Source organism: Lissotriton helveticus, chromosome 1_1 (assembly GCF_964261635.1).
Source record: "Lissotriton helveticus chromosome 1_1, aLisHel1.1, whole genome shotgun sequence".
Taxonomy (NCBI): Eukaryota; Metazoa; Chordata; class Amphibia; order Caudata; family Salamandridae; genus Lissotriton; species Lissotriton helveticus.
Genome location: NC_136057.1, coordinates 601,685,496 through 601,708,343, shown reverse-complemented (window position 1 = coordinate 601,708,343; position 22,848 = coordinate 601,685,496). Strand labels below are relative to the sequence as shown.

Sequence of the window (22,848 nt, the reverse complement as noted above, 5' to 3'; positions counted from 1 at the left end):
GCTTTTAATCGTTTCGCAATCTCCGGTAGGAGATTAGCCACATACTTATCAACGAATAAATGCCTGCCTGTATCTTCTGTCAATGATTGACCACTGTAATCATGGAACGCTTCCTCGAAGCGAGAGAAAAAATCAGAAACCGATTCATCCATTTTTTGTGTACAAGAAGCTAACATAGTCCAATCAATCTTTTTAGCGGGAGCAAGAGTCTTTAATTTTGTTAGTATGGCCTGTGGAAGGTCTAATATTAATTGACACGGCTTACATGCTGGTTCTCTATCTAAATCAGCCTGAACAAGATCTTTCCAAGTGGCCCCGAGAGTCGTGAGGTCATCAAACTTACGAATCGCTCTCCACATATCAGGAGGCAATATCAACCCGAAAAACAGGTCAATATCAACTAACGTCATAATACACGAAGAAATCGCGCTTTCAACATTTTCATAAAAAGCCGCAGGATTTTTACGGGGATCAGGTAAAGCATTCTTAAGCGCCATAACATCTGCTCTATTCCAAGGCGTATAAACCCAGTTATATACAAAATACCCTTTCGCATCTTTGGATCTTTTATCATCATCTGTGCCATCCCCTTTATGAGGGACATATAAAGGCGCAGCTTCTCGCATAGGTCTAACATTAATCGCAGCAATCTTATCTGTTTCAAAGATAGGGCATTCTTTGGATATCCCCGTCGCTCCGGACGCAGACGAATTCTTCGACTTTGCCAACTCCCGTAGTCGTGTCGCCTCATTTCGCAGTTGAATCAAACGCTTGAAGAAGTCGTCCGCATCTGAAAGAACAAAAAGACCTTTACGAAAATTCTCACGACCCTCGGATATCTCCTTTGGCTCTAACTCGAGAGAATATTTTCTGTACCGCTCAACAACTTCATCTCCAAAATGATCTAAAAAATACAGTCGCTCCTGATCAGACCACTGTTCCATTTTCGCAGTAATGTCAGAAACAGTAACAGTATTAATATTTAGCTTTCGTGCAAACGAACGTAATTCCGCAGTTCGTTCCGCATGTAACCTGGTACGCTGTGTTCGATCACTATCCTCGTCTGATTCCTCGTTCGGAGCCGTAGGTGCGACGTACGGAGGCGGACAACGATCTAGTAATGAAAAATCATCTGTTTCATTAGTAAGGACTGGATAAAGAGGACGCCTGATAGGGAATTGACCATTAACCTGTAAATTGCGTTCTCGTCTCTCCCTCTCTTTCTTTTCCTGTAATTCCTTCTCCTGTAGCTGTAAAGCTTTGTCATGTGCAGCCTTCCGCTGCACTTTCTCCGCCAAGGCTTCCTCACGCTTCGCTCGCTCACGCACCTCTTTCTCCCACATACGCACACAATCAAACATCTCTTGTCTAGACCTTCGCTGAAACAAACACTGCTCTACATATTGTACCTTTCGAATGTCAAACGATCCATATAGTGGCCACTGTAATTCGCGATCAGTCTTAGTATACTTATGCCATAATGTACTATACATTATTGGTGGAATACCGAATTTGACATACATTTCACGATTTGGAGTCCCCTCTGGGGGAGCCGGCTGTTTTTTACTTAATCGATAATTGGTACCATTTTCCGGACAGCACATCCTGCGGAGTGTGCTAAAAACAGGCATGTTTCAAAAAGTACCACGAGAACGCGATACTACAAAAATTACACCTAACGCGGTGTACCGTTCAAATCAAATAATATCAGAGAAATATCCCTACATGCCTGTCTATGTGAGGTGCACTTCACATATTCAAATTCAAATTCAAAGATTCAAACGTTAGCTAACTTCAAACAAATTCAAATTCAAATTCAAAATTCAAAAAGCCACAGTAAGTGTCAGTAGACTACCTCACCAATCAAAAGCTTACCAAATATTTTCAAACGTCCAAAGTCCAACTGCCAAGTTCTGTGGTCAAATCAGCCAAAACGGCACATCACGACAATCCAAGATCAGAATCTCAGTCGGAGACCGGCGCCACCTGGAAGGTCAGATCGGAAGGAAGGAAAAACACACCGTGGGTGCCAAGACTCGGGTCACTCAGTGGCAGCGTACGCATCCATGGCGAGTTTCCTAACCTTCGTCACGACCTCTCCTTCGGGCATCCGAGTCGCCGATGAGTCCCTTCGTGGTCGCCAATTGTGGTGTTGGGTTCAAATCAGGCCTACATACTCTGCTAAGCTCTCGAACACCTTAGTATAGAAGTTGGCACGGACACTGGAAAAGGTAAAAGACAAGTTTATTAAGACCCCATGGGGTGGTGATACATTCCTACAGCACCCTTCGGCAGTGTAAGAAGTAGCACACCGAACATTGGTGAGCGACCTCTTTTATACAGTTTAATAGCAATAAAAAGATAGGCGGTCACAAGTTACACATTTTAGGTACATATAAGGTCATTTTTGGAACACAGCCAGCATGTGGGAGGAGTTAAATAGCACTGGTCAGTTAGTACCAACATTCCTAAAGAGTGACCAATAAATGCATGATGCGCATGTGCGCTTGACCAGTACTAAAAATAGCCTGTTGCTGAGCAGAATAAGGGACCATGGATATCGAGAAAGGACGAAAGGGCACACTGACCACGAGGCAGCGTGTTCATAAGAAACGGAAGTCAGAGGGATTCAAAATGGCCCCCGTTCGTTTTGGTCAAGTTAACAGAAAAGACCGTGTAGCTGTGCTAAACGCTAACTCAGGAGCTGCCAAAACACGACAGAGGGACTACTTCCTGCACAAAAACAATCACTAAAGGCATTTTTCTCCTTCAATGTGTGCTGTGGAATGCAGCATGCATTGAAAGAGGAAAAAAAGAGGAGAAATGAAAACATTTCTCCTAGTTGTGCCTCGCTACACCACCTCTAGGGTGGCGCACCATTCACACGTATCTACATATTTACACTTTCTCGTAAATCTTGAGATGTGTTACTCCATGGGTGTTGTGTGGGAACAGACACAGCAACACCCATGGAACGCCCCTTCAATGCAAAGTGCTACGTTTGAATGGGTCGTATTTTCAAGGAGAGGAAAAGCCAAGCAGGGTGCCTTTTCCTCTCCTTGTAAGTATGAAGGAGTCCCCAGCGCCATCACTACGTAACAAAAAGTGACATATTCGTGGTGCAGGGGGCTTGTAAATCTGCCCCATAAGTGCTTAGGTATTGGCAGAGTGATACCATAAGAACAAAGTGCTGGATGGGTGATTGACAAACTGTATGAGACTGACAGGAGGTATCCTAGGTTGCATGAGTACTACTTTAGTATTTAGTGGAGTGTATCAATAGTATGTATCGGATTTGAGGTTTGTAGGGATTGTGCACAGAATATTGTGCGTGTACTAGTGTTGGTGCCTAGGTCATTCTGTAAGAACATCACTAGTAACTAGAATGATGACAGTGCTGCAAACAGAGTGCTCAGTTAATTTATAAGGGCTTAGGTATTGTCTCAATTCCTGAGTCATTATGCAAATGCATAGACTGTGACTGGGTTCCTAGAGTGCTAGTAGTTGACCGCAGGATAAGTTTATAAGCGCTTATGTTTCAGCAGAGTGATTAGATAAGGACATGCTTCTGTCAGGATGATTGTAGGAGGGGATACAGACTCACAGTGTGATTCCAGACAAGCATGACTATTACCTGGACTTTTGCAGGACTGACTCAGTAGTCTGCAAGGGGTTAAGGGACCACATACATTGTGCACATTTGACTTACCACTGCTTCTCTCAATGCCTGAGTCATTCTGCAAGTGCATAGACAGTGACTGAGTTCCTAGAGTGCTAGCAGTTGACAGCAGGATAAGTTTATAAGCACTTATGTTTCAGCAGAGTGATTACATAAGGACATGCTTCCATCAGGATGATTGTATGAGTGGACACAGACTCACAGTGTGATTCCAGACAAGCATGAATATTACCTGGACTTTTGCAGGACTGACTCAGTAGTCTGCAAGGGTTTAAGAGACCGCGTACATTGTGCGCATTTGACTGTACCACTGCTTGTCTCAATGCTTGAGTCATTCTGCAAGTGCATAGACAGTGACTGGGTACCTAGAGTGCTGGTAGTTGACAGCAGGATAAGTTTATAAGCACTTCTGTTTCAGCAGAGTGATTAGATAAGGACATGCTTCTGTCAGGATGATTGTAGGAGTGGACAGAGACTCACATTGTGATTCCATACAAGCATGACTATTACCTGGACTTTTGCAGGACTGATTCAATAGTCTGCAAGGGGTTAAGGGACCGCATACATTGTGCACATTTCACTGTACAACGGCTTGTCTCAATGCCTGAGTCATTCTGCAAGTGCATAGACAGTGTCTGGGTTCCTACAGTGCAAGTAGTTGACAGCACGATAAGTTTATAAGCACTTATGTTTCAGCTGAGTGTTTAGATAAGAAGGGACGCGCAACTGGCAGGAGAAGCACACAGACGATTGTGAGGGGAACGGTTCAGCACTCAGCCCACCCGTTTTTGCTACCAGTGACAGGGGGAGCATTATACTACATCGCCGTGAGGCAAACGGCCTGCAGCATCCTCGGAGCCTCAACAAGGGACTACAGCCCCCAGAACCACCTCTGGCGCTTGCTGATAGTGTCACTGCCCGGCGCCGCCGGCCCTCATTAGTGCATCGCGCCTCCCACAGCGCTGGACGCACAACCGACAGGAGAAGCACAAAGATGACCGTGAGGGGAACGGTCCAGCACTCAGCCCACCAGTTTTTGCTACCAGTGACAGGAGGAGCATTATACTACATCGCCGTGAGGCAAACGTACTGCAGCATCCTCAGAGCCTCAACAAGGGACTACAGCCCCCAGAACCACCTCTGGCGCTTGCTGTTAGCGTCACTGCCCGGCGCCGCCAGCCCTCATTAGCGCATCATGCCTCCCGCAGCGCGGGACGCGAAACCGACAGGAGAAGCACACAGATGACCGTGAGGGGAACTGTCCGGCACTCAGCCCACCCGTTTTTGCTTCCAGTGACAGGGGGAGCATTATACTACATCGTTGTGAGGCAAATGGCCTGCAGCATCCTCGGAGCCTCAACAAGGGACTACAGCCCCCAGAACCACCTCTGGCGCTTGGTGATAGCGTCACTGCCCGGCGCCGCCAGCCCTCATTAGCGCATCGTGCCTCCCGCAGCATGGGACGCGCAACCGACAGGAGAAGCACACAGACGACCGTGAGGGGAACGGCCTAGCACTCAGCCCACCCATTTTTGCTACCAGTGACAGGGGGAGCATTATGCTACATCGTCGTGAGGCAAACGGCCTGCAGCATCCTCGGAGCCTCAACAAGGGACTACAGCCCCCAGAACCACCTCTGGCGCTTCCTGATAGCATCACTGCCCAGCGCCGCCAGCCCTCATTAGCGCATCGCGCCACCCACAGTGCGGCACGCGCATTGGCAGCGCCCGGGCGAAGCCCGGGACAAGGGCTGGGCCATCTGCGGCCATCCGAGGCCGAAGGAGGCTGGGCTGGGCTACCCCCCTTGGCTATTGTACGCCAAAACAACTATCAAATGCATCGGGTATGTTACACCTGAAATAACTTATGCTGACATTGTTCCTAACTATTCATTGACGGGTCTATTCTTTATCGATATGGGGATGTGTTTGATCAAAGAGGGGGAAAAAGGAAAATAGAATTGTGGTGCTCTTACTGGATGACCTGTCAAAGGATACTCCTAGTTAAATATCGGGGGGCGAAGGGAAGGGAGCATTTTTATTCCTAATATTGGTCATTACTTTTGTTGAAGAGTTGTGATATTTTAACTGCCAAATACGTAACGGATTACTCTTTTACAGCGTGTGTAAGATTAACTCTGGTTGGTCAAAGTTAGCGTGAAAAGTTACTAACGTATTTTTACGTCATTGCGTAAATATAAGTATACTGTCATGAGCAAGCAGCAGAAATGCCTAGCGGGGACCCTAGACAATTTTATTTTAAGAGCAGATCACTCATATCCCACGAAATTGCTCTTGCAGAAAGAAGGTTATCTTTAGATCCGTCTAAGTTACCAACATATCATGAATCTGGTCAATTACTCCTAATAGACCCATTGCAAAAACCAACAAGTGATTGTATTGCATCCCCCGCACATACTCTAGGGAGCCCTGTGGCTGATCATACTATAAATAATAACAAAAATCAGTCAGAGCTAAAAGTATCTCCAGCTCCATCGATGGCAACTAGACATAGAGGGGCAAGGCAAGGGGTGCAGGAGAAAAATAAACCAAAGACCATATTGCAAGGGAAGCGGACCACCAGTAAAAAGGGAGGAGTGGCAGGCTAGGGATGCCAGTTAAAAACCAGACGGAATTAGTTGAACATATGAGCTCTGAATGTAGATCCTTCGGAACTCAAACTGAGACTGATTACTCCCCACACTCTAACAGAGCAGATAGCACGGCAGAGACGCTAGAACTTATTGTTGCAGATATTTTTAAGACCACTCTAGATTCTGTCCAGGTGCAAATAAATGATCTTATGGGCGCTAGACTGAAGGATCAAGATAATAAAATTACCCAAACAAATCAGGCCATAGCTAAATTAGACATCATGTTCCAAAAGGGGAGGATAACTTTGAAGAAGGAGTTAAATTACTTGAAGAATATAGGTTGAGTTACCCAAAAAATAAAGAAATGATTCCTGATAGGTTCATTTTAGCACAACCAGGAATAGCTACCCTGAACGGAACTGGCATTGTGGGAGAAAGAGTACAATTATTAAGAAAAAAGGAACCCCAAAGTAATGTCACTGGCCTAGGAGAAAGAAGAATTGATTCAACCATAGACAGACCAGATTACTCCTGCAGCAGCAATGTAAGAGCACCAGTATCTAGTTCTGATGGAATTAATGCGATTCCCAATTGTGACAATTTAAGTCTACCCCCAGCCGCATGCCCGTATGTTTTAATACTAACTGGCGTACCGGCTTTAAGGAGAGATCAAAACGAAACATGGCTTAATCTTAGGAATAAGGTCGTAGATTGGCTTCAAAAGTATAAAGGATTCAGCGCGGGAAAAATGAACGAGATTATAATGGTGCGCAGGGGGGGTGGGGGGGATCAGAGGAAGAAATATTGATGGCGACTGTATAGTTGTTCATTTTAAACGCCCCCACATAGTTCGTCATTTATTAAGAACATGTGAGGAGACCCAGAAAAAGAACACTAACATCCACGCTCTCCCTTTGGGGTACTTTTACAGACCAAATGGGGACGAAATACGTAAGAATTTTGAGAATTTATTCCCTCTTCATACTTTTAATAGATTCCAAGACTTACCTTCCTTGGAAGCGGTTCATTGACTGTTTTCAGTAACAGACCAAGGAGAAGGAATAGTGGTCGCCCCAATAGAAATAGAGACAAAAGAGATAAATGTCTCAATAGCCACTTTACCACGGACATATGTCCCAGTGCCTGAAAAGGAAGACATGGGAGAAGGGGTCCTAGCGAAACAAAAACCCTTACTGATCTCTGGTGGAGAAACAGTATTGACAGGAGTAAATACCTGTATAAGTGACACTATATTAGATGGTCCTGTTTTAGCTAGGAGTGACTGCAATATCCCAAGTTTAAAACTAATTTCTTGGAATATAGCGGGGCTTATGAAAAATGTTAGCGACCCAGAGTGGTGCAGCTATAGTGAAACAAGTGACATCTGTCTCCTGCAGGAAACTTGGGCGCTAAATACCCCGCATAGAGTGGGATATAGAACATATAACGTTGATGCAGTTCCCTCTGCTAGAGGTAGGCCCTCGGGGGGGCTCGTAATATGGGTAAAAGTAACACCGGAGGTCCGAATAACAATATTAAATATCGACTCAATGGATATTCTTGGATTAAAAATAATTACGAAAGAAGGTAGGGTGTTACATTTATTTAATGTTTACAACAGACCATGCCGTTCATCCAAAGAGTCAGCGATATTGGAAAAGTTGGACTGCTTTTTAAATTCCATGGAGGAGAAATCAAGCATAATATTAGGTGGCAATTTGAATTGTAATTATGAGCCAATTATAGGTCTTGGCGATATTTCTGATAAGGAGGATAGGCCTAATAATATCCCTTTATTACATAATATTGAGTCGGTCCAATGTACTGTATTGGCAGTCCAAATTATGAGACTGACAGTCGCGCATGGATTGAGAACATGCAATGGCCGACTTCCATCAGACACACTAAAGGCCTCAACCTTTATAAGGAATAATTCCCAAAGTAAAATTGATTATGTCATGGTTTCCTTTGATATTTGGCCTTATGTAATTGATCTAGAGATTATGCCCAGGAATGAGAGTGACCATCGTCCACTCCTACATGTTATTTTCATCCAGCTTGTTGTTTAGTGCAACCCCAAAAAATGAGGTGCCCTATTTAGTAAATACAACCAATGATGTTATATTAGTTAGTAATATTCGTCGTTCACTAAAATGGGCCCACATACTGGAGCATGGATAAGTGCTAGCAGAAATCTATAGATTGTTAGCTGACACGTTTGCCAGTTATTTAAGCACACAATTAGAGGGTAGTACCTTTGTTGACCTGCATATTGGGGTTTTTAAATTATTAATACCATTGGTAACCAAAATGCCAAAAAAAACCAATCAAAATATAAACAATATATCAAGCAGGAAACCCTGGTACGGCAAGGCAATGGCAAGGCTAGACTTATAGAAGCGATAAAAAGTAAGTCTCCAGAGGAGACCAAGGCGGCCAGAAAAGAATATAAGAAGGTTCAAGCGAAGACAAGAACAAATTGGGACAAGGAAAGTTGGTCCGAATTGCTAATGGCAGCTAAGATTAAGGACAAAGTGGGGTTTTGGAGATTGGTGGCAAATGGGAACCATACAGGAAGAGTGGTTAAGGACGTGTTTCTTGATGAAATGACTTGGGTCGAACATATCTCAGAGTTGGATAGGGCTCCAGAACATATTGGAGTTTTGGAAAAGGATACATTATGGTCCAGCCCCAGTGTAATTAAATTGGAGTTTGAAATAGCGGAAACAGTGTTAGCAATTAATGCAGTTAAAAATGGAAAGGCACCAGGATTGGATAAAATCCCAGGCGATTTATATAAGCATGAAATTGACATCTGGGTGCCTTATATTAATTTTTTGTGCAATGCTTTAGCAGCAGGTGTAGATATTCCTGAAAGCTGGAGGGGCGCGGAAATCGTTCCAATTTTTAAAAAGGGCGATAGGAATGAACCATCTAACTATCACGCTATTAGTTTAATGGATATTTTACAAAAAACCTATGCAAGGCATATTTTAACACGTGTGAATATATGGATAGAGGAAAGTTCTGTTCTCAATAAGTTCCAATCTGGCTTTAGGCCCAGAATAAAAACTATTGACCAAGTTTTCAGATTTTGTTGTTTATGTTGGAAATATGTTCATATAAGGAAAGGGCATCTTTACATTGCATTTGTAGATCTCAGGGCTGCCTTTGATCTCGACTCACGTGATCTTTTATGGGAGTCTTTACATTCTCAAGGGCTTCCTGTCTGTCTTCTCCAACAGATCATAAGGTTGCATGAAAAAAACTATGCGAGAGTAAGATGGGGGCCCAATGGCGAACTAACAAAAGCCATCCCAATTAAGCGAGGAGTCCGCCAAGGATGTGTGCTGGCTCCCACATTATTTTCAATGTTTGTCAATGACATCCCATCTTACTTAGAGGGCTGCAATAACGATTCACCAAAATTGAATGGAGAAAGGGTTCCAGCCCTTTTATTTGCAGACGATACTATATTGAGTTCTCAAACACCCAGAGGTCTGCAATCCCTTCTAAACTAATTTCAAACATATTGCAACAGGAAAGGCCTAGAGATTAATATTAATAAGACTAAATATATGGCCATAAACCCTCACAAAACCTTTAGGGGGAATCTGTTTTTAAATGATCAAAAACTAGAATCTGTACAGAATTTCATTTACGTGGGAGTTTCATTAGATTCAAAACTTTCGTGGAAAACCCAAGTAGAAAAAAGTAAAATGATACTTGTACAGAATACTCTGCCTATTGTAAAAAAACATGGGGCGAGCCTTGGTAAGGCAGTTTCTCGGTCACTTGAAGTTTTTAAGTTTAAGGCCCAGTCTGCAGCGTTATATGGGACAGAAATATGGGGACCAATGTGTAGAAATGTTTTCATGACAAGCGAAAATAAATGTTATAGGACTCTCCTGAAGTTGCCAAAAAGTACACCATTAATACCCTTAATGCTAGATTTAAACCTGAAGCGCACGGATCATTATGCCATCTTGAGACCATTATCACTATGGGTGAGACTCTGGTGTACACCAGAGCTAATAGATTATAGAAATGGACTCCAAGAAATAATGAGATTAGATTCGAATAACTCTAATATTTGGCTAAAACACGTGCGCACATGGTTAAATAGAATTGGGTTGACACAGTTTTGGGAAGATCCTTTTAGTCTGACGCAAAATTCCCAAAAATTGCTGAAAACAACCTTCTGGGTATACACGGTGCATAGCCTGTCAAATGACCGAGTAGGTGGGACCATGATAAGTAACTTTCTTGTTTTCAAGGATATTCCTTGTTTTGAAGAATTCTTAGACGAGGTTCAACCACCTTTGGCCAAAACCTTGTATATGAAATTTAGGTATGGAATGTTGAAAACCAACATGACCATAGCCAGGTGGAGAAACACCTGTGAAGTAAAGACTAGTGAGCTATGTACCTTGTGCCAAAGCAATACAAAAGTAGATGAGTCGCACATCCTCTTTTTTTGCCCAGCTTATGAGACGGCCAGGAAAAAATGGATTAAGCCTCTCTGCCTTACTTTAGGAGTGCGCTCATACAAGGAGGCGAATAGGATCATTAAGACTGATACTAGGCAGGTGATTGTTTTTGGTGTTAGTAGAATTTTATTTGCAATAAGCTTTGTACGTAACAAGATGGGCCTGAATCTATAAATGAACAGTGATGTAAATTTCTCTTTTGTACTTGAACTTAATGTTACTGCTATCTTGTGCTTATCAACTTGCCTATATATATTCACACATTTTAAAGTCACCAGTAATTTTGGAACTGGTGAGAATAATCTTAAGCAATGTTTTATGTGTTTTTGATTCCTTTTTAACTAATTTATAAAGATTTATCGTATCGATTTCCTAACTGTATCCATGCCATCTCCAAAATCATTTATTTCTCTATGCAGACACTGTACTATGAAATGGTTGTTTCTATGGATCTTTTATGGCTCTATTGTGACGAAATAAAGATTATAAATGAAATGACAGCCAATAAGTTTATAAGCCCTTATGGTTCAGCAGAGTGATTAGATAAGAACATGCTTCTGTTGAGATGATTGTAGGAGTGGACACAGACTCACAGTGTGATTCCAGTCAAGCATGACTATTACCTTGACTTTTGAAGAACTGACTCAGTAGTCTGCAAGGGGTTAAGGCACCACATACATTGTGTACATTTCACTGTACCACTACTTGTCTGAATGCCTGAGTGAGTCTGCAAGTGCATAGACAGTGACTGGGTTCCTAGAGTGCTAGTAATTGACAGCAGGATAAGTTTATAAGCGCTTATGTTTCAGCAGAGTGATAAGATAAGAACATGCTTCCTAGCGTTCCTCATTCGATTTTTTCTAAATCGTCTTTGACCTTCTTGTAGACTGTATCTAAATTCTTATCCTGCCTCGACTATGACTCCCTGTGGTATTACTAGATTATTCTTATTAGTCTGTCTATGTAGCTAACTAAGATTGCACATTTGGCAATTCCATTGGACTCCCATTCTAGTCAGCAATAGCTCTATGCACAGAGCCTTCCCTGGAAAAAGGAACATTTTTACTTTAGATTAGACAGTCACAAATTATAACATTGTTTTCTGTTTTTTCACATTTCTTTATTCCTAGACCAAATATTATATAGTAGTGAGTGGTGTATTCTAACAATCTTAAATGTATTTTGTAGGTGGAACATCTGGTGGCGGGGCCAGCGCGGAGGTGGTGGTAGTGGATGAGGAGGACACTTCTGGGGAGGAGGCGGTGCAAGTGCCGGACAACACCAATGTGCCTGTGAGGGTTCACACGGTGGTGGCGGGCAGAAGTAAGCTATATATTCCTTACTTATTGAGATTGAAGACTGCAGAGTGTGCTTTCTGCACGGGTGTATTATAAATCAACCAGGTAGTAGCCTCCTCTAAATGTACTTCGACTTAGCTGTGAAGTTTTTGGCGAGAAGAATCCCAATCAGATCTGAGATGAACTTGATGGATGGGATGAACGAAAAGCGAAAGAAGGGTGTAAGTAAGTGTGGAAGGACGAGAAATTTAATGATGACTGGCAAAGAAGAATGATATGTGTTTGCTTGGTCCCCGAGGTGGCTGGGAAGGAAAGAATATGGTATGGTGCATGGCTGGGTGAATGATGAAGCAAGGATGGGTGGAAGGAGAACAGCCTTGGTGGGTGAAACAGAAACTGTATGTGTGCATATACTTTGAATGGATGGATGCCTGGATCATGGTACTATCTGACTCTTAGATAGCATATGTGTATCTAGAGAGAGTAGATGGTCACTGGATGAACTAAGTGTTACTTTGAAGAGCATGTAACACCGCACCCGCACGTCCGTTCCAGTGTAGGAAAGGCAAGGAAAAGAAGTTGTAATTTTGTCCATATACTACCATGAATAGTAGCAGTAGTTTGTATTGCAACTGCAAGCACAGCATATATCCGGTTATTACGGTGGACACTCTCTACCTCTCTTAATAATTTTAGTTTAGTAGTAGTACGTCATTCATGTGTGGGTGTATCACTGTTCACTCAATAAAAAGCAAAGCACCTAAAGTCATCCCATATGTAATCAAATACATCCCATGTGAAGTGATAGATAATCAGATTATTTAGTTTCTTCTTTTTCCTTCTCTAGTACTCATTTGCACTGTAGGGTGAAAGTTAAATTAATTAAGCAGTAGCCCTTTTAACAGAGTATTCTCAGTGCCACATGTAATAGAAAAATATGAGCTTCACCACCTGCATGTACTGTACCGGTACAGTAACGCAAGTCTGTCTCACTCATCATAGTGTGCGTCTGTTTTTCTCGGGTGCAAGTTCACTGCGCTGGCATTATGCCGGCTTGCAGAAGATAACGTACCAATTTTCCTAAACAAGAGAGAAGAAGAAGAATAAGACTGGTGTACTGTCATAGTCGACTGTAATGGAAGTTCATAGTGCTCGTAGAATTTGTTCCTTAAACTCCCACTAATGTTAGAGCAAGGATGAAGAAGTGGGAGGTTAGATAGATACTGGCCTCAATAGTTATGTACTGTGCTTTCAAGTTGCTAGTTGTACTGTGACACAACTTTCTGCTCAATCATTTTGTGTTAATCTTAAGAGCATTGGTTACAGACTATGTCTTTCTTTCTTTATATAGTTGCTCCTTCCAAATCCAACAAACCATCAAGGAAGGAGTAGGCTCGAATGGCCCGGCAACGGAGGCTGGATGCCACTGTCGCAGAATATCGGCGGCTGTTGGCCCTGGAGGAGGAGGACACGCAGTCTACTAGTACATCTACTGCGACAGCTGCATCCTCCTCCGGGCCCACACGGGCAGCCAGCCAGCGCAGTGCTCCAGCGGTACGGAGCCGGGCTACCAAAACCAACCGCCACCGCCGAGCAGCAAAGACATCAGCTGCCCCCCACAGGAGTTGCAAGGCACGCCAGCGCCGCTTATGCCTCAGAGTGTCCTACCTGGAGCAGGAGGTCTTAACTTATAAGAACTTGGTGGTGGGCCTCCGCTCCGACCATGCCACCCTCAGCAAGGAGTATGATGCCCTGGCCGCTACAGTGAACAGCATCCTGCTGTAGTGTCCCTTGCCCCTTTTTTAGAAACTTTTGGGGGGTGGGAATTGGGAGTTGGGTTCTTTTTGGGACTTTTGAAGGACAATCGTTGGGGTTAGGGAGGGTCTTGCGGGAGATTATTTTGTTAGGGCTACACAAATATACTTTTTGAAACTTTATCTGAGCATACCTGTTTTTTACTGCTTTTGAGTCTGGTGGGTGGGGGTTTAACAGTAAGTTTGTTTTCCTGAAACTTAAGTCTGTGTCATTTTCTTCCTTTAAATGTCAATGGCTAAATGTTTTCAACACTAAGTGCCTCTCACAGAGTAAGTGATCCCCCTTTCCCACCATGGATTTTCTTCAAATCACTTGCAACCAAAATTACACATTCCCACGAGTGCTCTAAGACCCCAGAACTCAGTTGCAAAAATCAAGAACACCCCAAAACACATGCAATCCTGCTGCTAGGGCTAACCCTAACGAACCCTAAGTTACAAAAAGTGCCAAAAGGCTTTTCCGCATGGATGTTGTCCAAACCAGTTTTATCCGGTATTAGACCTTCCCAGCAATGGCCCCAGAGCCGTCAACCCAGGCGAAAACAAGTAGAAGACCCCCAAACAGCCAAAAAGCAAAAGTACAAAAATGTGGACTTTGTCACTTTCCTGAAAATTTGCAAAATCACTCAGTGCGCGCTCTGCAGCTAGGCCCTAACTCCCCTCTGCCTCCATGGATTCCCTTCAAACCTCTTGCTATCAAAACTATCCATACCCAGCGTTGCTCCCAGACCCCGAAACCCACCCACAAACACCAGGAAGCTCCTCAAACAGGCCCCCGAAAACGCTACATTGAGCGAAATGTCAGAAAATGCAAAAACTTTTTCCTCATGGATGTTGTCCAAACCAGTTTTATCCGGTATTAGACCTTCCCAGCAATGGCCCCAGAGCCGTCAACGCAGGCGAAAACAAGTAGAAGACCCCCAAACAGCCAAAAAGCAAAAGTACAAAAATGTGGACTTAGTCACTTTCCTGAAAATTTACAAAATCACTCAGTGCGCTCTCTGCAGCTAGGCCCTAACTCCCCTCTGCCTCCATGGATTCCCTTCAAACCTCTTGCTATCAAAACTATCCATACCCAGCGTTGCTCCCAGACCCCGAAACCCACCCACAAACACCAGGAAGCCCCCCAAACAGGCCCCCGAAAACGCTACATTGAGCGAAATGTCAGAAAATGCAAAAACATTTTCCTCATGATTGTTGTCCAAACCAGTTTTATCTGGTATTAGACCTTCCCAGCAATGGCCCCAGAGCCATCAACCCAGGCAAAAACAAGTAGAAGACCCCCAAACAGCCAAAAAGCAAAAGTACAGGTGATTAAAGTTTTAATTATATTAACTGTGCAAAACAAAGAAAGACAGAAACACAGGAATAAAAGTGAATAAGTACGAAAAAGAAAATGTTTGATTCAGTGGCTCATTTTCAGGGCTCGGTGTCAGGGAAGAAGAGTTCGTCCTCATACTCTGCGAATTCAGACAGGAGTAGGTCAGTGTCACCTAACACAGAAGAAATTCCCTCATCTAAGTTGCTGTCCTCCTCGTCTTCTTCCGTCGTGCAATCTGGTACTTTGTAATCTGGTGGTATGAGGTGCTCATTCATCTTGATCATTGTTAACCTCTCCACATTTTTGGGCGAGAGGCGGGTCCGTTTGCAAGTTACAATGCCACCAGCAGCACTGAAAACATGTTCAGAAGACACGCTTGCGAGTGGGCAAGACAAGTAATGTATAGCCAGGTTGGTGATCTCCGGGCACAATTCTTTTTTCCCATGCCAATACGCCAATGGGTCAGCATTAACATAGACCTCTGTTGAGTCATTCAGATAGTCCTGCACCATCGACTCGAGGTTCTCCACGTTTCCTCCACTTTGATTACTTTTTGCTCGGACCTTTTGAGAACCAAACCCAAGCTCAGCTAGCCAATCCTCTTCATCACCCGATATTTCTGTTGTGTCTGGTGCAGATGATCCGGTTGCCGGTGTCTTTAACGGCTGAGAGGTCACTTCTGCCACAGCCACAGGTGCAGAAGTGGAGTCTTTTGACTGGGGATGGCCTGCTGATGCTGATGTACTGCCTTTTCCTTCAATTTTCTTCCGTTCTCTTTCAAACCTCATGGCTGACAAGGCTAGCCAATGTTTGTACTTTGTAACATCTTCATCACCAAAAGGAAATAATGCACTGCTTGCCAGCGCCTTTTTGTAGCGTGGATGCAGAATAGTAGCACAAATGTAATGCTGTTCTGAGTGGATATTTTGAAGACGTTCATCGCCAAGTAGGCGCTCTAATAATTTCTCTGCCAAAACAAAAGCTTCTTGCTGTTCTTCATCTTTTTGAAACTTAGAAGACACCGCCCTCAGTTTGTGCTCCAGCATGCGCAACAATGAGATAGCTTTTCCCAAATTACAGTCCTCCCTGCTGACTGCACGCGTGAAGACCTCAAAAGGACAAAGCATGTCTGTCAGGCTTTTAACAAGCTCCCATTGCTCCGCATGTAACCTCAGGTCCTTCACAGCTGTACCCAGTGTAAGGAAATACTGATCGAGTACCGTAAACTGCTCATACAGACGCTCAAGCATGTAGAAGGTTGAGTTCCAATGTGTTGGCACCTCCTGGATGAGTGCTTTCACTGGCATTCAACGTTCATGTAGCAGGCGCCTCAGATGCTTCCGGGCCTTAAAAGAATGGCTGAAATGGTTGCACATTTTTCGGCAGGTGACCACTAACTTGCATGCTGGACTGTCTTTATCCAAGAATTTTTTAACAACCAGGTTGATACAGTGCGCCAAACACGGCACTCTGAAATAGTTACCCAGATCCATGGCCTTAACTACATTGGCGCCATTATCCGTGGAAACATAACCAATCTCGCGTTTTTTTGGGGACAGCCAGTGAAAGACCTTTGTGTTAAACTCATTCAAAATGTTTTCTGCTGTATGACGTTTCTCCAAGCCAAACATGGCTAGTGTTGCATGTTTCCGAGCAGCTTTAAAAACTTGGTCCAGGTCAGCACCTGCGTTTAGCTTTGCTTTAACCCCTAAAAAAGAGACCCAGTGTGCAGTGATGCACATGTAATCTGTGCCTGCGCCACTGGTCCACATGTCTGTTGTCAGATGTATAGTGTGAACAGCACTCTTCTTCAAAGCTGCCCCAATCACCTCCAGCACATCTTCATGTAGTGCTGGAACCGCAACTCGGGCAAAATAGAACCGACTAGGAACCTTCCATTTAGGGAAGAGCGCTGCCACTAATTCTAGAAAACCAACCCCTTCTACAAAAGAAAAAGGGAGAAGATCCAGCGCTAGCATTTTAGCCAGCTTAGTGTTATACAGAGGCGCCGTTGGGTGGTTGCGTTCATATGGCGCGTCTGAAAACAACATGGTTCTAATGTTGCCCTGGACCATTTTACGGGATGATGATGATGATGACTTCTTCGACCCAGTTACGCTCGCTGATGAACTTTTTCGCATTGGTGTCTCACTCTGTCCCACACTCTTAGTGTGGCTCACAGGGGGTGTGCTGACAGGGGTACTGGGTGTAAGTGAAGCGTGTGACGCTTCTTCCTCCTCGTCATCATTAGATGAAGTGGAGGATGCGTATTGCTGAACTTTACTACGTTGTGCACTTTGCCCACCACTAATTGAGGTCGAGGTGGATGGAGGTCCCTTCTGGCGAGGAAAAAATATGGAAGCGGTAGGTGGTGGTTTACTAGTTAACTTCAATGATTGTGGTGTTCCCATTGCCTCCTCGTCGACTTCATCATCACGCTCAGCAGCTTGTCGGGCTAGGGTCAAAATGTCTGTTTGCTGCATGCCTGCTGGGGCTTCAGTGACGTTAGTGATGACTGCGTCGTCGTCATGAGAGTCTTCAGCAGCAGGAGTATACGCCACTTCTTGTTGAGCGTCATCACACTCCATAACTATGAGAGTTTCGACGATCTTCCTTTTACGCTTAGATCATGGTATGCCTCAGCCTCACTCTCAGACGGCAGTGGTGCTGGTTCCCAAGTAAGATCCATATCATCAGAAGGAGGTGGGCTTGAAGAAGATGTAGACACCACCACCCTTGATCTTTTCCTTGCTCGGGATGTGGAAGACAATGAATGATCATCAGGAGGAGTGGCTTCCTCGAATGATACCTTGGCTTGATTTTCGATTTCCAGATGTGCCCCTACTTCTGGAGGAACAACTACTTTGGGCACTTGTGTGCCCCTCCATGCACCTCTGCTTGCTCCTCTCCTTGCGCGGCCTCTCCTTCCACATGTACTTGGGCTTGTACTTGCACATGTGGTTGTTGTTGCGGCTGTGGTTGTTCAACACTCGTCAGATGAGTTACAACAACCTGTGTTGATTGAGGGACATTGCTGCTACTTTCTTGCGATGAGCCAACATCACTGGTCGATGGTGATTGAACAAGTAGGCTGGCTGCCTCTGCAGCACTAAAGGCTTGGACTTAAGTTGGCGTGGGGGTGGTGGCACTGAGCCCAATGGAGCGGGGGTGCTGCTCCCAGCTTGGTCCCCAGCAGATCCCGCTGCTGCTGCAGGCGTACTTTTTTTTTTATTCCCAAAAAATGTGGCGGGCGGCACACCAGTTTGCTTGGTAACTTGCTTCTTCTGCTCCTTTCTGGCATCTTTCTTGCTAGAGGAGCTACGGGGAACTTTTTTTGGGGCCATCTTCTTCAGATGTCACTCAGAACAGCATGCCGCAGTTGCACAAGTTGCAGAGTTGTCTGTGGCCACACGTGACGTTATGCTGCACACACCGCAGCAGGACTTCTTCCTGGCACTGGTGGTTCTCTTGTGCACCTAAAAGCAATGGAAGACAGAGGAACATCAGTTATACAACCCAAAAAATCGATAAAAACCACAAAATTCAGCACAATCCCAGCCCACCCATGCCCTCAATGATGTTTAAATTCAAGAAGACACCCCACAGAAAGACTAGGCCCATGCACCACTCACTACCCCTGGGCATAATGGATGAAAGTTATTCAAAATGGGTGCACCCCAAGCACATGTTGCCTGTACCAGCACTCAAGATGGCCACCACCACCCACATGGCCAGTCCACATCAACAGTACACCCCAAAAAAAACGAAAAACACACAAAAATCACCACAATCCAATGCCATCCAGGATGTTTACATTAAAGAGAGTGAGAGCCCACAGGCAGACTCAGTCCATGTACCACTCACTACCCCTGGGCAAAAGGCCCCACCAGCAGCCCCATAAAATCGACAAAAAACACAAAATTCAGCACAATCCCAGCCCACCCATGGCCTCAATGATGTTTACATTCAAGAAGACACCCCACAGAAAGACTAGGCCCATGCACCACTCACTAGCCCTGGGAATAATGGATGAAAGCTAGGCAAAATGGGTGCAGGCCTCAGACACTGCCTGTCTTCAAAATGGCCCCTTGCACCCCAAGCACATGTGGAGGGCCTGCCTGTACAAGCACTCAAAATGGCCACCACCACCCACATGGCCAGTCCACATCAACAGAACACCCCAAAAAAACAGAAAAACACACAAAAATCACCACAATCCAATGCCATCCAGGATGTTTACATTAAAGAGACCCACAGGCAGACTCAGTCCATGCACCACTCACTACCCCTGGGCAAAAGGTCACAACAGCAGCCCCCAAAAAATCGACAAAAAACACAAAATTCAGCACAATCCCAGCCCATCCATGGCCTCAATGATGTTTAAATTCAACAAAACAGTTGTATCATGCACCCATAACTAACCCTGGTCCTACTGGATACTGTGGCTACCCACAATATATTTTATTTAATGTTCTGAAAAAGTTCCAAAATTGTAGTTGCAGCAACTGCAATGCCCCAAACAAACTTACTTGTGAAAGTTGATTTCTAATCCAAAAGTGATCCAAAGAAAGTCAAAAAGGCCTTAAATCCAAATATCCAGCAGCATCCACAAAGATTAATCCTTCCAGGTCAAGGTCCAAATGCAAGTGACCAGCACATGAAGAAAGCACTGGGAGGAGCCTGCTGGACTGGAACAGGAAGTTAGAGACTGTGGGGCACTTCCTTCCAAAATGGACTCCTTGCTAAAAAAAAAGTGCAGGCAAATGTCAACCTGAGGAGTAATTCTGATAAAAATCATCATTTTCTGAAGGTTTATGCTGTTTGCTGGTGGATTTCTTGTGCAGAATTGCAAAATCTGTATTTCGCGAGTGCGAGATTGTTGCTGCCCGCCGCACCTACGTGTTCGCAATTGCGAACTCTCGCGATGCGTGCTGTGCAAGGTGGCAAGGCGCGATGACGTAATCGCGGTCGACAAACTCCCGCGGGATCCCGCAGCTAGATCCAAAATGGCGCAGCACTCGCAAAATATCGAGAAAAACAACTCTGCAAACGCTGAATGACGGTAAGTGAACGCCACTCGCCGCAAAATTGTATCACCAAGAAAAAAAATCCGCCGCGTGCGAATTTACGGATTTTCAGCAAATTCGCTAGAGTTCGCGGATTGCGAATTTGCAGAAAATCCGCAAATTCCGCGAGCGGAACGGATTTTACGCCCATGCTTACCCCCGCCCACGCTTCCCGCCGCTGCTCCCCGCCCTATTTTGCCTTCTGGAAACCCTTCCCTCGCCCATTGGCCGCCCCTCTCTCGCCTCCCAGCTGCTCCTCCCCCCCACTTGTCCTCTTATGGAGGAAGCCACGTGGCAGTGGTTGTGACCTGACCTCTGGTCACCCCACATGCCGCACGGCTCCCCCTGTGCATTTGTGATTCCCTCCTGCTGCCTGGAGCCCGCCGCTGGTGTGCCCCTGGGACTGGTATCGCTGTAAATTGTATTGTTGTGGCATTATTTTCTGTGGTTGTATTTTGTGGTATTTTGTCTGGTTTTTCACTGTGCCCTTTACTGTTGTTCTTCCCCTGCACCCCTTGACCCCCCCGCCCCACGCTTCCCGCCGCTGCTCCCCCGCCCGATTTTGCCTTCTGGAAACCCTTCCCTCGCCCATTGGCCGCCCCACTCCCGCCTCCCAGCTGCTCCTCCCTCCCACTTAGCCTCTTATGGAGGAAGCCTCGCGGAAGCGCAGAGGACGCGCACAGCAAGGCGTGCCAAAGGCAAGCCAGTCTGCGCCCGTCCGTGCCTGGACCGCGCCCAGCCCCAGAACCCCTGGTCCCCACCGCACCCAAAGCACCCGACTGAGATACGACACCGCCACCCTCAACGCACTCAACACCGGACGAACAGCCGCATGCTACCAAGCCACCCCGAAGCGAACCCATGGACCCTTCACCTGTCAAGCCGGCAAATACACATGCCTCCGAACCTGCAGACCACCCACCGGACCTCACAACAACAACAACCACCTCAAGTGCATCCTTCTCAACACACACTCCATCCACAAGCACGCCGTCGAACTATGGGACCTCCTGGACACTACACCACCAGACGTCGCCTTCCTCACGGAAACCTGGATAAACGCTTCCTCGGCCCCAGACATCGCCATAGCCAACTTGGACGGCTACAAGATTACCCGGAAAGACCGCGTCAACCAAACCGGAGGAGGAATTGTCATTGTCTACAGGAACACCATCAACATCACGACCATCAACGAAGACACACTCTCTGCTGCCGAACACCTACACTTCCAGATTCACACTGACCCCAAGACCACCCTTAGAGGAACACTCATCTACAGACCCCCGGGCCCACGCGCACAATTCAGCGAAACCATCGCCGACTTCATCAGCCCGCACGCCCTAGCCTCACCAGAATACATCCTCCTCGGGTACCTGAACTTCCACCTGGAGAAAAACAACGACAACAACACCACCACCCTGCTCGACAACCTCGCCAACCTCGGACTCAAGCAACTGGTGTTATAAACTATCAACAAGGGGACCCGTTAGGTAGCATCGGACCAAGGGTATCAATTATTACAAAGAACAAAGATCCTATGCTCATTGGAAATTTTTACGAACAGTATTACTATATAGATCACAATGAGTACTATATATGTTTTCCAGTGTCCAGCCAGACAGAGGATTTTAATTCAATTAGTTTACAAAAAATTATTAAGAATACATGTACACACAATTTTACAAGGGCACAGTCCTGTACCCCACAAGAGGAAGAAGGTGAAGGGAGTAAACAATAAACTAGTGCACAAAACAAACAAATAATTAGTCAGGCAAACAATTTGGAGCAAAAATAGGCTTGCCTACATAATGTGGTAATACAAGCTCTACAAAACAATACCCCACAGCAATATCATTCAATGGTTAGCATGTGGGATTGTTTCAAAACAGTCGAACCTGCCATCGTGCCGAGGACAGTGCATTGATTGCTTAGCAAGGAGACTCTCTTGAGCTCGAACGCGGCCACATACCGGCTATCTAGCGGGTTGGCCTGAATTATTTAGACTTCGGAAAACTTTTCCCCCAACCCTTAAAAAAGTACCAATTGTGATCCCTCTTTGGTCCACTTTCAGTGAAGCACAGATAACTCCGACCGGTGCGAGATCTCCCTTCTCTTTGGAAGACCCGCTAACGAATTGCAAACGCCTGATTCTAGGCGTCAATTTGAATAACCAGGCAAATTGTCATATAAATTAGTCCTGATGATGATCCCACTCACTCAGGAGCTAGGGATCGAAACGTCGACGGTTTTGAAACAATCCCACATACTAACCATTGAATGATATTGCTGTGGGGTATTGTTTTGCAGAGCTTGTATTACCACATTCTGAAGGCAAGCCTATTTTTGATCCAAATTGTTTGCCTGACTAATTCTTTATTGGTTTTGTGCACTAGTTAATTGTTTACTCCCTTCACCTTCTTCCTCTTGTGGGGTACAGGACTGTGCCCTTGTAAAATTGTGTCAAGCAACTGTTGAGCACCCCCACCCACATCGCTGGACACACACTCGACCCCATCTTCACCGCCAGCAACCACGTCTCCTTCAGCCACTCCTCCGGACTACACTGGACCGACCACAGATGCATCCA

At 45.2% G+C, this 22,848-nt stretch overlaps 1 long non-coding RNA gene across 2 annotated transcripts in view; it reads left to right on the top strand.

Annotated features, from left to right (window-relative positions):
* The window catches only part of LOC144770236 (uncharacterized), a 156,645-nt gene extending 142,648 nt beyond the window's left edge, over positions 1 to 13,997 (top strand). For both annotated transcript variants that reach the window (XR_013598841.1, XR_013598844.1), the window contains 2 exons: positions 11,951 to 12,085; positions 13,412 to 13,997. This is a non-coding gene — a long non-coding RNA (uncharacterized LOC144770236). The remainder of the gene's footprint in view (positions 1 to 11,950; positions 12,086 to 13,411) is intronic.
* Positions 13,998 to 22,848: the final 8,851 nt, after the last annotated feature.